At 48.0% G+C, this 7,651-nt stretch overlaps 1 non-coding gene across 1 annotated transcript; it reads right to left on the bottom strand.

Annotated features, from left to right (window-relative positions):
• Positions 1 to 7,144: 7,144 nt before the first annotated feature.
• On the bottom strand, positions 7,145 to 7,249 carry LOC142874978 (U6 spliceosomal RNA). The gene has a single exon (XR_012922562.1). It is a non-coding gene; the product is annotated as a U6 spliceosomal RNA (small nuclear RNA).
• Between the last annotated feature and the right edge of the window lie 402 nt (positions 7,250 to 7,651).

A 7,651-nucleotide genomic window follows, 5' to 3' on the forward strand; every position in this document is an offset into this window, starting at 1 on the left:
ACTTGGTGGTCCTTATTCCACTAGCCCTTGGCAAAATCAGATAAGCTTCCATTTAAAGACTTTTGATCTTTAAAGGTCCCTTCTCTTCTGGACTGATAATAGAATTTGGTTTTGCTAATGTCCTCATGTGTCAAACCAACAACTGACAAGTCTACATTGTTTCCAGAATACTTCATGAACTCCAAAAACTTGGGAAACACAACATTAGACAACGGCCTAGGGCCTCACGTGAGCAGGAACCTTGGGAAACTTTGGCTTTTTTCTGAACCCAGACTTGTTCTCACTCTGTCTACCCACAGGCTGAGTGAATAAACCATATGATATAGACAGATTGTCAGCTCTTTGGAAGAGGACATCTATGTCTTTGGAACATTCTATCAGCAGAATTGTTGGGTATATTCAGGTGTTTATTACTAACAAACACAATTTTGTACTGTACAAAGTAGAAAATGGGCTGGGCAAAGTGGCTCACACCTGTAATCCCCGCACTTTGGGAGGTCAGGCAGGAAGATAACTTGAGGCCAGAGGTTCAAGACCAGCCTGGACAACATAGTGAGACCCCATCTCTACAAAAACTGTTTTTAATTAGTGAGGTGTGGTGGCCCATGTCTGTAGTCCTAGCTACTCAGGAGTCTGAGGTGGAACGATTGGTTGAGCCCGGGAATTTGAGGCTGCAGTGAGCCATGATCAGGCTATTATACTCCAGCCTCGGAAAGAGAGAGAGAGAGACCCTGTCTCAAAAAAAAAAAAAAAAAGGTAGGAAATGAACACAGCATAACTTTACTATTAATGACACCCAGACTTCTTAGACTGGACACTCCTAACTAAAGTGGGAAAGTGGACCACAAACCTTGGTTTCTGCCACTCCAGACCTGGGATATTGGCCCATCACTGATGTGGCCCTTTGCAAGCAAATCAGACCCACTGAGAAAGGGGACCATCCATGGTAAAAGTAGCTCCTAATAAAAACAAGGTACACCTACTACAATATAATAAAATTATCTTTGGGCAAGAACTTGGCAAGGACAAAAAAAAAAAATCAAGTTATGCACAAAGAAAAGAGCAAGAAACCTGGAGCGACACCTCCTACCTCCTACCCTAAAAGCCTCCACCAGTTCCAGAGCTGCATCCAACGTGGTTCCAGCGCTGGAGGTGGATGGGCCAGTTTGACAACACCAGGGAGGGAGTGAGCTTGACCCTTGGCCTGGGTCCTGCCAGGATCAAGGAAGGAGAGCCAGCATGCCTGCATTTCCAGTGAGCCCAGAGTTTCAGTGCAGGGGGGAACTTCCAACAGGAACCGCGGGAATTTTCTACATTTGTTTAAACAATGACTATATATTTATTTTATAATCACACAGACGCACGCCTTATCAAAACCTAATAAAAAGAACAATACAGATAGGGGAGAAGAAAGAGAAATGAGTGGAGAGGAGGGTGGGCCACTTTCAGCCCTCACACCATCCATGAAGGCAGGAAACTCGAGAGTCAGAAACGGTCTGGCCATTCCTCAGCTCTTCAACACCCTATCCCTCCTTGTCGTACATATGTCAATGACCCAGGCCTGCCACCACTGAGTGAAACGGACCGGGGATCCCGCGGAAGGGGCAGGGTCTGGACGAGCTCCCCAGCACCAGGATCCCGAGGCCCACGCGGCCCCCAAGGCGCGCCCGTGCTGTGGGCGGTGGCCGCCAGGGGGCGCCCTGATCCTGCTTGGGCGGCCCCGGGCGTTCCCGTCCCGCAGCTCCGGGGCAGGGCGCCCGCCGACCCGGCGCCCGCGGGGAAGCGCCCGGCGCATGCCCCGTGGAGGAGACCCGCCCCAAACTCGGAGGCACCAATCGCGTCGGCCCCAAAGCCGCGGTACAGGGCCCGAGAGACCCAGGTCGCAGGGAGGTCGCGGCATGATCCTCGCCCTCGCCTTGTGACCGCGCAGCCCTCCCGCGGGTGACGGGCGGAAGGCGAGGGCGGAGCTGGGCCAGGGGAGAGCGAGGCCGGCCGGGCACGAGCGGTCTTCGCCCGTGCAAGAGCGGGCCTTAACCCCGACCTTCCTCCCCCGGCCCCGCCGGCCTCGCCCTGCGCCCCGCCCTCCCCCAGCCGTGCTTCCTCTTTCCGCCCTGGGCGAAAGCAGAAGCGTCCGAAAGCGCGGAGCACACGGCCGGGCGAGCGCCGGGCTTGGCCGCGCGCGGCGGAGGGAGGTTCCGCGCGGCCGCCAGAGGGCGCTGCGGGGCGGGCTCGCTGCGGGGCGCGGCTGCGGTCCCGCGAGAGGCGTCGCCGCCCATCTCAGACTTCTTTTTTTCAGGTGCTGAGTTTCTGCTTTTTCTTTTTTTCCCTGTTTTTATTTATTTATTTATTTATTTATTTTTGCCATCATAATCTTTTCTTCTTTTTGATTTTTATTTTATTTCAAAGTATTAAGGGGGTGCAAATGTTTGGTTACATGTGCTGCTTTTGTAATACTTGGGTCACGGCTGTAAGTGTGCTGGTCACTCATACAGTGTTCACTGTACCCGTTGGGTAGGTTTTTGCCCCTTACCCCTCCCCCCGCATGATTTCCATGAAGTCTTACATTCCTCCATGCACATGTGTGCTCATCGGTTAGTTCCCATTTAATAGCAAGTACATCTGGTGTTTGTTTTTCTATCCTTGTGATACTTCACTTGGGATAGTGGTCTCCAGTCCCATCCAAATTGTTGCAAAAGGGCAGGGTGCAGTGGCTCACACCTGTAATCCTAGCACTCTGGGTGGCCATGATGGGAGAGTCATTTGAGCTCAGGAGTTCCAGACCACCCTGAGCAAGAGTGAGATCCCATCTCTACCAAAAATGGAAAAAATTAGCCAGGCGTGGTGGCACATGCCTGTAATCCCAGCTACTTACTCAGGAGGCTGAGGCAGAAGAATCGCTTGAGCCTAGGAGTTTGAGGTTGCGTGAAGTTAGGCTGACACCAGGGCACTCAAAATAAAAAAAAAAAGTTGTTGCAAAAGGCATGGGTTCATCCTTTTTATGGCAAGAGTAGAACTCCATGGTATACATATACCGCATTTTGTTAATCCACTCATGAACTGATGGGCACTTGAGTTGATTCCACATCTTTGCGATTGCGAATTGTGCTACAATAAAAATTCAAGTGCAGGTGTCTTTTTGATAAAATGACTTTTTTCTTTGGGTAGAAACCCAGTAGTGGGATTGTTGGATGGAATGCTAGGTCTACTTTTAGTTCTTTAAGGAATCTCCATAGGGGATAAATCAGTGAACAAAACAGTCAAAGCCCCTGTGCTTGTGAGGTTTCTAGTCTCCTCTGTGGGAAGAGGAGAGGCAGGGACAGACAATAATCACAATGAAGTAGAAAGGCATGTCAGATGGGGATAGATGGTATGGAGAAGAACAAAGCAGGTTAAGGAGCGTATGGCGAAGTGGAGATTCTTATTCTAGATAAGACAATCAGGGAAGGCTCTCTGATCAGAGGGGCATACTTGAGCAAATCCCTACAGGACGAAGGGCCAGGGGCAGCCAAGCAGGTATCTGAGGTAAGAACAGAAAACTAAGGAACACTTCAAACATGTATTAAATGAATGTGTTTTCAAGGTAGGTGCCACACTAGGCACTGGCCCATCTGGTGTGGCCTACCCTGCTTCTCTCCACACCTGCTCCCCTGCATCCATCCATTCATTGGTCAAACCATACCTTTAGTCAGTACCTACCTCAGGCACACACCTGCTCCATGCTGGGCCTTATGTAGGGTGTATTTCATTTCCATGTCTCCTACACAGGATATGGGAATGGAAAAGACATAACTCTTGAAGGGAAAAAGGGCCTCACTCTTACTCTGGTGGTATCAGGGAATGACACAGCAATAGGGCAGCATCTCACTTTACAACGTGGCCACCCTTTGCACCCAAAGCCCCAGTGTGGGACTCCTGGTCAGACATTTCACACAGTGGTGAGTACCACTGACTGGAGCTAGGCTGACAGTTTGTACCCCAGCCCCATCTCTTACCAGCTCTAGGACTCAAGAAATGCTGTTTATCTGTGTGTGTTAGCTTTCACATCTGTAAAATTAATTTAATAATAATAATATCTAACTCAGAAGTTTTGAGAAAATGTCACAAAGGGCTTAGAGCAGTGCCTGGCATATAGCAAGTGCTCAATAAATGTTAAAAAAAAAAAAAAAAAAAACAACATTGAGATATGGGGTTTTTTTTTTGCTTTTTTTGTGTGTGTTTTTTTGAGACAGAGTCTCACTCTGTTGCCCACGCTAGAGTGCCGTGGCATCAGCCTAGCTCACAGCAACCTCAAACTCCTGGGCTCAAGCAATCCTCCTACCTCAGCCTCCCAAGTAGCTGGGACTACAGGCATGTGCCACCATGCCCGGCTAATTTTTTTATATGTATTTTTAGTTGACCAATTAATTTTTTTCTATTTTTAGTAGAGACGGGGTTTCGCTCTTGCTCGGGCTGGTCTCAAACTCCTGAGCTCAAACGATCCGCCCACTTCAGCCTCCCAGAGTGCTAGGCTTACAGACGGGAGCCACTACGCCTGGCCTGAGATACGGTTTTTATCTTTCATTCTGGCAAAAATTTAAAACGTTTGTTAACACCTTGTAGCAGCAAAACTCTAGCGAAACAGGCACATTAAGGGGAGAAGGTAAACTTGTCCATCTTTATGAAAGGTGATTTGGGATTAAAAAGAAAACTAGCTAGCTGTGGTGGAACGTGCCTATAGTCTCAGCTGCTCAGGAGGCTGAGGCAGAAGGATCACTTGAGCCCAGGAGTTTGAGGTTGCAATGAGCTATGATGATGCCACTGCACTGTAGCCCTGGCAACAAAGTGAGACCCTGTCTCAGAAAAGAAATAAAGGAAGGAAGGGAGGGAGAGAGGGAGGGAAGATGATTTTGGCAATTACCTATCAATGACAAATCTAAATGCCTCTGACCCAGCTATTCCACTGCTAGAAATTTATTCTACAGATATATTCACATACTTGTTAAGTACACTGTTATACATCAAGACATTGTAATTACAGAGGATAAGAAATATACTAAATGCCCATCAATCTGTGCACTGGTTAGATAAATTATGGCACATTCTCTCTCTGTCTCTGTCTCTCTCACACACACAGAAGGCATCAGTAAAAATAAAATAAAGAATCTCTTTAGATACTGAGTTGAAATGGTCTCTAAGATCTAATCTCTATTAGAATTTTTGAAAACACACAATTTACAGAGCAATGTGTAAGTATGTGTGTGTATGTGTTACGGTATCTAAAAAACTGAAAACATTTGTTGTGCCTAGAGAGGGGAACTTGGGTGGCTGGAAAACAGAGGTAGGAAGGAAACTTTTCATTGAATACTGTTTTGTACCTCTTATTTTGAACCCTATGACTAATTGCCCATTCAAAACAAACAAAACACACCTGAGGAAACAATGAGGCATCCCAGAAGGGGAAGCCAGGGACCTTGTGGCAGGAGCTTGGAGGCAACCTGAGGAAGCAAAATGAATCCAAGGGAGACTGAGCTTTGAGACAAGGCAGGAGAGCCACAGAGTGAGACTGGGCTGCAGTCTGCCGAGAGACCATCGGTCAGCTAAGCCAGAGAGGAAGGTGATCTGGAGAGGGCCAGGAGGGCCCCTTGTGTCTGGGAACCAAAGGAGTGGCTCCGTTTGCCATCAGTGCCAATGACTCACGCTGTGCCTTCCATCCCTGCAACCCTGCGCTCTGCAACGTTGGAGGTCCTAGTCCCCAAAGGTGCTACACCCTTGCTAGGGGATACAACAAGCTCCCATTAAACTACAAGCTGCAGCTACTCACCAGGGTCTAGCTGGTGAGAGAAGTCCCCATGCTGGCAGGGGAAATTGCCCCTGATCAGCAGAATGAGAGAGGACAGCTTTTACACAGTGGGGACTAGGAGGATTAAACGTGGAACCCAAGTGATCCACTTAGGTACCTCCTGGAACACCCTTGCCCGCTGTAACTGTGAATGGTCACATATAATAACCCCAGCCTGAGAAGGGCGTGGTCACCAAGGGTCATACCACTGGGTAAGCTACAACCAGTAAAGGTGATGGATGAGGGGGAGGGGAGTTTACTGTGGACAGCAGGGGAGAGAGATGCTGCCAGTTACAACCTTGAGATCAGCTGCATCAGTGGGAGCTGTAGTTGTCCACCTGATCCCCCTTGTGTTTCCCCTCAGAAAGAGAGGCCTCCAGGAACCATGGAGGGACTGCTCCCTGGACCAGTTCGTGGAAAAGCATATCTATGCAGTACAAAGAGGTGGACTGAAGCAGCCTTGAGAATGTGCCTCTCAGGTCTCCGTCTGCAGGGAGTGTGCTGGACCAGTGCTCACAAAGCCATCACACCCTCCCACAAGCTGCTCCCAGAGAACGACTGAGCACCAGGGGACACTGAGGCAGGCATGCACCCAGGAGGTGTAGGACTCCTCTAAGAAGCAGCGTTAGCTCAAGGACTCCTCGTTAATGCCGCCAAAGCTTTCTCAGAATTGCGCTGCACTGTGGGATTCTTCCAGTTTCACTGCAGGTGTTAGACGTGCATCAGCCCGATGCTCTCCCAGCTCCGCAAGCTTCCTCCCCATTTTTCTGTCCAGGACTTTCCCAGTTATTCTCTTGAGATCTAACCCAGTCCTGGCATCTGCTTCTTGGAAGGCCTGAACTAACACAAGGTACTGCTTTTGTCTATAAAGCTGAGTTCTGAGCTTCCTGGAAATCAAAGGAAAAATATCGTGTTATCATATGGCTGTCTGTCATTTGTGCTCTTTGTCACATACCTCCAGTTCCCCCACCTCCAGGCGACTCGGTAGGATTGATCCCTTGGATTGGATGGGGCCATGTGACTAGATGACTTGCTCTAAGTCAGTAAGATTTGGTGGATCCTTTCTATAACCATAATCCAGCCTTTCCTGACTAATATGCATTGGTTCCCATTATCTAATTCAGTGTTTGTCGATAGCAGCAGTATTGACAGTTTGGATCTATAGTTCTTTGCCGGAGGGTGGTACTATGCACTGTAGAGTGTTGAGCAGCATCCCTGGCCTCTACTCACTAGATAACAGTAGGAAGACCCTCACAGTTGTGACAACGAAAAATGTCTTCAGACATTGCCAAATACCAAATCACCACCAGTTAAGAACCACTAATTTTTTTTATGGAACACTTCACGAAATTTGCGTGTCATCCTTGCACAAGGCCCATGCTAATCTCTGTATCGTTCCAGTTTTAGTATATGTGCTGCTGAAGCAAGCACTAAATAAAGTTAGATACTTCTCTTAGAGACATTCTGAGAATTTTTAATTAGAATCAAATTCAATTAATACTTTTTATTCAGAAAAAAAAGAAAAGAAAAGAGTTACAAGGGCGGGCGCAGTGGCTCACACCTGCAATGCTAGCACTCTGAGAGGCCGAGGCAGGAGGATGGCTTGAGCTCAGGAACTTAAGACCAGCCTCAGCAAGAGTGAGACCCCGGCTCTACTAAAAAAATACAAACAAATTAGATGGACAACTAAAGATATATATATATATATGTATATGTGTGTGTGTATATATATATATATGTATGTATGTATATAAATTAGCCAGGCATGGTGGCACATGCCTATAGTCCCAGCTACTCGGGAGGCTGAGGCAGGAGGATTGCTTGAACCCAGGA

The sequence above is a fragment of the Microcebus murinus genome, chromosome 1 (assembly GCF_040939455.1).
Source record: "Microcebus murinus isolate Inina chromosome 1, M.murinus_Inina_mat1.0, whole genome shotgun sequence".
Classification (NCBI taxonomy): domain Eukaryota; kingdom Metazoa; phylum Chordata; class Mammalia; order Primates; family Cheirogaleidae; genus Microcebus; species Microcebus murinus.